An 8,366-nucleotide genomic window follows, 5' to 3' on the forward strand; every position below is an offset into this window, starting at 1 on the left:
GAGCTGCTAGGGGATTACGTCGTTGCGAAGGTGAGACGGAAAGGGCGCGGAGTAAAAGGAGAGCGCGAGAAGGACGAAAGGGCGAGAGACGCGAAGAACGAGAGAGGGTGGACGCGCGATGCGCGACAAGGACTGAAAGGGAGGGGGCGCGAACTGGTCGCGTACGTCATGTGGGTGATGGATATGACTGTGTATGACACGGCTGAACTTTTGTCCGTCGTAACACTCTTCGCGGGTTCCCGTAGGAAGACATCGCGCTGTTCTCTCCTTCTCCCCCTCTCGCTCTTTTCCCCTCCTTCTCGTTCTCTTTATCCATCTCTCTCTCTCTCTCTCTCTCTCTCTCTCTCTCTCTCTCTCTCTCTCTCATTTTCGAGCCAGCCGTGGAAGCGCCTCTCCTCGGTCGGGAGATACTTTTCAGGAGAGGCTCATCGGCGGTTCGTGAACGTAGGTCGAGATTTTCCGTGGAGGAGGGCGCGAGAGAAAATGAATGAAAGTGGGACGCGCGCGCGGCGTGGCGCGGCGCAGTGACGCGCTGCGCTGCACCACATCACGCGTAAATATAAGCACGACCTGGCCCGCAAATAAATATTGAAATTCGTCGAAGCTCGTGTAAGTCGCGAGACGAGATGGATATCATCTCCGTTTCGGTGGGAAAACGGCGGGGATAAACATTAATGGGCCGCGCGGCACTTTTGCGAGGATGTTGAGATACGGTTTGCATGCGAGGCATTTTCCGAGAAGAAGCAAGTGAATTTCCGACCTGATCGCGCAGTCTCTGCGTTATCTTCTCGACTCGGCTCGGCCGAGTTTCAACATACCTACGCCGCAAAGTATGCGTTACGTGGCTCACGTGAGAAAATCGATATATAATATAATATATTCATGTACGATCGTAAGAAGTTGAGTGTCGAATTTCGTTTTGTAATAACGACTGCGACAACAACAAACAAATTATATCGAGATGTTGTTGTCAAGAATTATTGTCATATCTCTCAAATTTTTTTCTGGAAATTATCATCAATTTCATGTTCGCGTGAAATTAATAATAATCTGGATGGAAAATAATCTCCTTTGTTGACATTTATATTAATTTTCCTACTGTGATATTGATATTGAGCAATAAGAAGATGAAGATTAAAATGACGACAGTGATTTAATACAATCATAATCTAACATATATACACACATACACACACATATATATATACTTATATATTGTATATATACAGGGTGGACCATTTTAACCTTTAATGGAGAATAACTCGACCGGTGAGCGAAATAATGAAAAAAGTTTCATACAAAAGTTGTTGGACAAGGAGGGGGACGTATGACCATATCCTTGAATTTGACCTTGACTTTGACCTTAGGGGTTATTTGAAGGTCAAATAACATTTTTTAAATGGAATTGCCTATTTTCGACCCCGGATTTGGAAAGAGCGGGAAATTTTAGAATAGGATATGGTATGATCGATAAGATCAAATGTCATGTTTTGAGGTCATTTCAAAGTCAAAAGGAACTTGTACGTGTATTCATGCGAAAATCGTATCTGTATACGGGGATTTCTAAATTATCTTCTACACTTAGCATTACCCAGAGACAACGACGTGGACGTGGTAGAATTCTGCCTCTTTCGGGGTGCTTGTTTAGGGTGAGTCCTCTTGCCTCTCACTATGCATACTTTGCTATTGTTAATCTAGCTATTCAAAAGGTTTTCGAAAGTTGCACCGTTAGCATTTATGCAATAATTGAGCCTTCTTTGGAAATGGGCCACTGTGCTGAGCAAGACATTTCGTGGAATCGCTTCACAAGCTCGTCTTATGCGATTTTCCATATCTTCTCTTGTTGTTGGTTCTTCTTTGAAAACAACTTCTTTCAAATAGCCCCAGAGATAAAAATCGAGTGACATCAAATCAGGAGAACGAGGAGGCCATGACAATCGGAGCCTCTCGACTAATCCATCGGTTCGGGTACGTTTCATCTAAAAACCTCCTGACTATACGTGCAAAGTGCGGTGGTGCACCATCCTGGTTGGAAGAACATCCTTCGCCTGGTTTCCAAGTCTACGTTCTCCAACAAATGAGGCAATTGGTCTGTGAGCAAATCGAGGTACGTATTTGCATTCACAGTACGTTCGAAAAAGAATGGACCGACCAAGTATCCATTAACAATCCCGCACCAGACATTGAGGCTCCAGCGGTGTTGATTGTCAATCGCTCTATGCCAGTGCGGATTGGTATCGGACCAATAATGGTAATTATGCCGGTTCAACTCCCCTGTGTTCTTGAACGTCGCTTCATCGGAAAACATCACAAATCTAAAAAAATTAGGCTCCCGATCGATCTGCTGTAAGGCCCACCGGCAGAACTCGAGGCGTCGATCAAAATCGGCAGGTAATAATGTTTGGGTCAAAGTGATATGATAAGCATGGTACTTCCGAGCCTTCAAAATCCGCAAGATTGTGGACTTCGGTATTCCTGTGGATACCTCCAGTCTACGGCTCGAAATATGAGGATCGAGATAGACCGATGCCAAAATAGTCAGCACTCGAATGTCATTCTCGTCATATTCGTGATGACGACCTTGACGTGTCATTTGCCCAGTACGTGCCCTCGTGGTCAAATTTCTGATCGTCACGTTACACGGATGTCGTCTCCTCGGAAAGCGCTGAGCGTAAAGTGCTGTGGCATTCACATAGACACCTCGACATTCTCCTAAAATATAAATCATATCAACGATCTCATTGAGTGTATAATCTCCCATTTTAATCACACCAGATCTCTGCTTATTAATACTAAGAGACAAGCTGCATGATAATAATTGAGTTTTATCTCAATGAACAATATTTATTATACTAGCTTTATAATAATTATTGTTATAATTATTATTATCAATATTATTTTTGGGCGAATAATGATAATAATAACAATGATAACACTATTTTGTATTCTCAGCGAATAATTCCATACGAGTGAAAAATGTGAGCATTACTCGGAAGCGACGTGGACATATTGTCTTTCTCTGCGTGCTCCTACCGGCCACATGTGAATGCCGCAGCACTTTACGCTCAGCGCTTTCCGAGGAGACGACATCCGTGTAACGTGACGATCAGAAATTTGACCACGAGGGCACGTACTGGGCAAATGACACGTCAACGTCGTCATCACGAATATGACGAGAATGACGTTCGAGTGCTGACTATTTTGGCATCGGTCTATCTCGATCCTCATATTTCGAGCCGTAGACTGGAGGTATCCACAGGAATACCGAAGTCCACAATCTTGCGGATTTTGAAGGCTCGGAAGTACCATGCTTATCATATCACTTTGACCCAAACATTATTACCTGCCGATTTTGATCGACGCCTCGAGTTCTGCCGGTGGGCCTTACAGCAGATCGATCGGGAGCCTAATTTTTTTAGATTTGTGATGTTTTCCGATGAAGCGACGTTCAAGAACACAGGGGAGTTGAACCGGCATAATTGCCATTATTGGTCCGATACCAATCCGCACTGGCATAGAGCGATTGACAATCAACACCGCTGGAGCCTCAATGTCTGGTGCGGGATTGTTAATGGATACTTGGTCGGTCCATTCTTTTTCGAACGTACTGTGAATGCAAATACGTACCTCGATTTGCTCACAGACCAATTGCCTCATTTGTTGGAGAACGTAGACTTGGAAACCAGGCGAAGGATGTTCTTCCAACAGGATGGTGCACCACCGCACTTTGCACGTATAGTCAGGAGGTTTTTAGATGAAACGTACCCGAACCGATGGATTGGTCGAGAGGGTCCGATTGCATGGCCTCCTCGTTCTCCTGATTTGACGTCACTCGATTTTTATCTCTGGGGCTATTTGAAAGAAGTTGTTTTCAAAGAAGAACCAACAACAAGAGAAGATATGGAAAATCTCATAAGACGAGCTTGTGAAGCGATTCCACAAAATGTCTTGCTCAGCACAGTGGCCCATTTCCAAAGAAGGCTCAATTATTGCATAAATGCTAACGGTGCAACTTTCGAAAATCTTTTGAATAGCTAGATTAACAATAGCAAAGTATGCATAGTGAGAGGCAAGGGGACTCACTCTAAACAAGCACCCCGAAAGAGGCAGAATTCTACCACGTCCACGTCGTTGTCTCTGGGTAATGCTAAGTGTAGAAGATAATTTAGAAATCCCCGTATACAGATACGATTTTCGCATGAATACACGTACAAGTTCCTTTTGACTTTGAAATGACCTCAAAACATGACATTTGATCTTATCGATCATACCATATCCTATTCTAAAATTTCCCGCTTTTTCCAAATCCGGGGTCGAAAATAGGCAATTCCATTTAAAAAATGTTATTTGACCTTCAAATAACCCCTAAGGTCAAAGTCAAGGTCAAATTCAAGGATATGGTCATACGTCCCCCTCCTTGTCCAACAACTTTTGTATGAAACTTTTTTCATTATTTCGCTCACCGGTCGAGTTATTCTCCATTAAAGGTTAAAATGGTCCACCCTGTATATATATATATATATATCTCGCGTCGTAAGAATGTATAACAAAGAGAAGCGACCGATAGGAAGAACTAATGTAATTCTTAAAAAATGAGGAAATAATATGTTGACTGTGATAATTATACTTAAATGTGATTCACGACATGTAAGAACTGCGGGACATAAATATCGTAAGATAAGAACTGTGTCACGCATTGTTATGCCTACGACATTCGACAAAATGTAATGAACTTCCTGTGACGAATAACCTCGATAGCAATGCGTCGATAATAGCCCATTATTTATATTTTGCCGGTGCATAATGTCGGCAACGTGATTCCTTTGTGCGGTAATTATAATTGCATCTCGGCGAAATGAACGAAAGATTGGACGAAAGACGGGTTTACATACGAAAGAGAGATAGAGAGAGAGAGAGAGAGAGAGAGAGAGAGGGGGAAGGAGGGGAAAGCATCGCTTGTGGCATTTTCAGCGATTTTCGCGTCAGAAATGTATTAAATGCCTAAAATATTCTAAAAAAGCTGTGCTTAATAAACCGCTTAGTAAAAAGTGCGCAAGAAAAAAGTTGATTGTGCCGCCGCCGCGATAACGCCGTCGTAGTGAAAATGTACAGGGGTTCGGTTGTCTTAATTCTGAAATGCATCTTGGATGCTGAAAAAGAAAACAAACCGTGCTGCTGGAGTTGCTCTTGCGCGACGCGTTTTTTGCGAGCAACTTGAACGATACTGTACTTGAGAAAGAATCGAGAACTCCTTTATTATTTTATTTCAACTTGCTGATCGCTATAAATTTTATTACGCGTACATCCGTTAGATAAGGCGAAGACCGGACAGTGCATCTTAGGAACAGTCGGTATAATGCAGGACGAACTCCATTGGACTCTGGTCGGAGCGTTGGCGGCACGGGGGGTGCAAAATTTCACGTAACTTGCTTTTCTTGGTAGTTGGAACAAGGTCAGTGTGGTGCAGCTTCGAAAGGCGATGATATGGGTGGCGGCGCAGGCCGGACAGGTAGAAACGCGCCATGTGCACATGTACACTGAGGATACATAACTTTCTCTTTCTCTCTCTCTCTCTCTCTCTCTCTCTCTCTCTCTCTCTCGCGCGCGCGTGCAGGGAGACATGCTCGTGTTACACGCGACGACAGGCGACTCTGCTCTACACAAGGATGCGCGCAATAACGTCCGCATTGTGTGTCGCGCTCGTGAACGTTTGAGGCCGTTGAGGAAGGTCGCGGAGACTGCCCCGTTGCTCCTGTCATTCGCTGCGTTGATGAGCCGCACGTAACATCACGATACCAATTCTTTGACGCGTTTTACGTCGATGAGTCCTGCGACGACGACGACGACGACGATGACAACGACGATGACAACGTTCTAACGCCTAAATAACGAATATCGATAACCTGGCGAGAAAAATACAAACGCGATGAGATTGAATCGAGACGTTGTCCTTACTCGATGTTATGACTGACTATGACATTGCGACAATAATCGCGTTTTTCGCGAGCGTACGAAAAGGGTAGTTGCGCGAAAATTAGGTTGAAGTTTCCCTATAAGAAAGCCGGTGTCTTTTTCGTTTTCATGGCGATCAATAGCGAGGATTCATCATAAAGGTTTGTTCATGATCTCCGATAAAGAAGAAGAAGAAGAAGAAGAAGAAGAAGAAGAAGAAGAAGAAGAAGAAGAAGAAGATAAAGAAAAAGAAGAAGAAGAAGAAGAAGAAGAAGAAGAAAAAGAAGAAGAGAAAGAATAGGAAGAAGAAGAGGAAGAAGAAGAAGAAGAAGAGGAAGAAGAAGAAGAAGAGGAAGAAGAGGAAGAAGAAAAAGAAGAGGAAGAAGAAGAAGAAGAAGAGGAAGAAGAAGAAGAAGAAGAAGAAGAGGAAGAAGAAGGAGAAGAAGAGGAAGAAGAAGGAGAAGAGGAAGAGGAAGAAGAAGAAGAAGAAGAAGGAGAAGGAGAAGAAGAAGAAGAAGAAGAAGAAGAAGAAGAAGAAGAAGATGAAGAAGAAGAAGAGGAAGAGGAAGAGGAAGAGGAAGAGGAAGAAGACAAAGGCAAAGATAAAGATGAAGAGGAGGAAGATGGGAAGCTGAAAGACAAGCATTTATTAAAAGATGAATCTTTGGGCACGCGAGGAAATTTGCCAACGCAAATATTGATTTCCTTTTAGATTTAACAGCTTCCCTCTCCGACGAGGAAAGTTATTTTTGCTCGAGTCGGAAAATAGAAGAACTATGATTAGTAAATACTACTACGTTTGCGCATTATCGTGTAATCAATTGTACATGTAACTGCCGACACTTTGGTGAGAGGTATGTTGTGAGAGAATTTTGCATCCATCGCAAGTACACGTTTTAATCACGAAAGTTTCGGTTAATTAATCGTTCTTGCGCAGCACGGTCAATGGTCAAATGAAGCTAACGAAGATTTATGCAACACCCAGATAACCATCTGCCATTCTCCCTCGAAGATTTTCGCGTCAATTTGTGCACACACACACACACACACACCTGCGCGCACATGTACACACACACGTGCACATATATCTTTTGTCTATGAATATGCACTTCTAGGAAAGCGTTATCAAGTTATTCAGGTCATTTATGTACATTTCATTAATTCGCGAGCATCATCCGGCCATAACTCGAGCGTTTGAGAGTTTCATGCGAAAGCGACATACACACGGTCGTGTTAAAAAATGCAGAATATTCTGTATATTAAATTCCGCGAAACAGATCGACCGTACGCTCGCGCGAAGAATCGCAAAAGACACATTAGTTGAAGAAATGTGGCGAAAATCAATCGTCACGATCTGTGTGTTTAAGATTGCTGGGGATGGGATAAAAAAATTACGAAGACTTCCCTTCCGAGTTAAGAAAATAGATTCGACGTCAAGGGGCTGAGCGAAGGAACGGAGGGACCGGCGAGACCTCTCGGCTTTAAGGGATTTCCCGAGTCGTTCTGACCCCGGATGGATCCTCGACGATTCGTCCTGTTCTCACGTGCCGCGGACGAGCGATGCGCGGGGCGCATGCGTCTCATTAATACCGAAGCTAGAGAACTACTGTAGCTGTCATTCGAGAGTCCGGAAAATTTTGTATCCAGCCACGTCGACCCTATTGTGTACCCTAATGTGTGCAAAATGTTAGCGAATCCGAGTAGGGATAAACTTGATTTCGAATATTCGCGCTTCTTTATATCGATTCAATATTCGATCTGAATGGACGGGGGACTGAGAGAGTCGCGGTAGCGACAGCATGGTAATGTTGAAGAATTCAATCACATTCCCTGTGTGTACATGCAAACTCTATTTGCATTGAGAAAACAAATTGTTAATCTGACTGCGACTTAGAGATCACTTTTTGACTTTGTAAACGGCACCTCGTTGTCCTAACGAAAATAATAGTAACAGTATATTTAAGATATATTTGCGTATATAAAAGTATTATAAACTGTAATATATAGTAACGTTTATTACAAAAATTACAAAATTATTACAAAAATGGCTGTTTTCCTACTATAATTATTTCACCATGCAATTACATACATACACACACACGCGTGCGCGCGCGCGCGCACGCACGCACACACACACACACACACACACACACCCACCCACCCACCCACCCACCCACACACACACACACACACACACACGCACACGCACACGCACACGCACACGCACACGCACACGCACACGCACACGCACACGCACACGCACACGCACACACACACACACACACACACACACACACACACACACACAGTAGTAAATGATGCTTTCTACTCAAAATGTAGAGATGTCTCCAGATTTAGTCATAGCAAAATTTCAATACATTCTACTCTCGTGTATGTTTTAATTAAAAAAAATC

Source organism: Harpegnathos saltator, unplaced genomic scaffold (assembly GCF_003227715.2).
Source record: "Harpegnathos saltator strain DR-91 unplaced genomic scaffold, Hsal_v8.6 scaffold236, whole genome shotgun sequence".
Taxonomy (NCBI): Eukaryota; Metazoa; Arthropoda; class Insecta; order Hymenoptera; family Formicidae; genus Harpegnathos; species Harpegnathos saltator.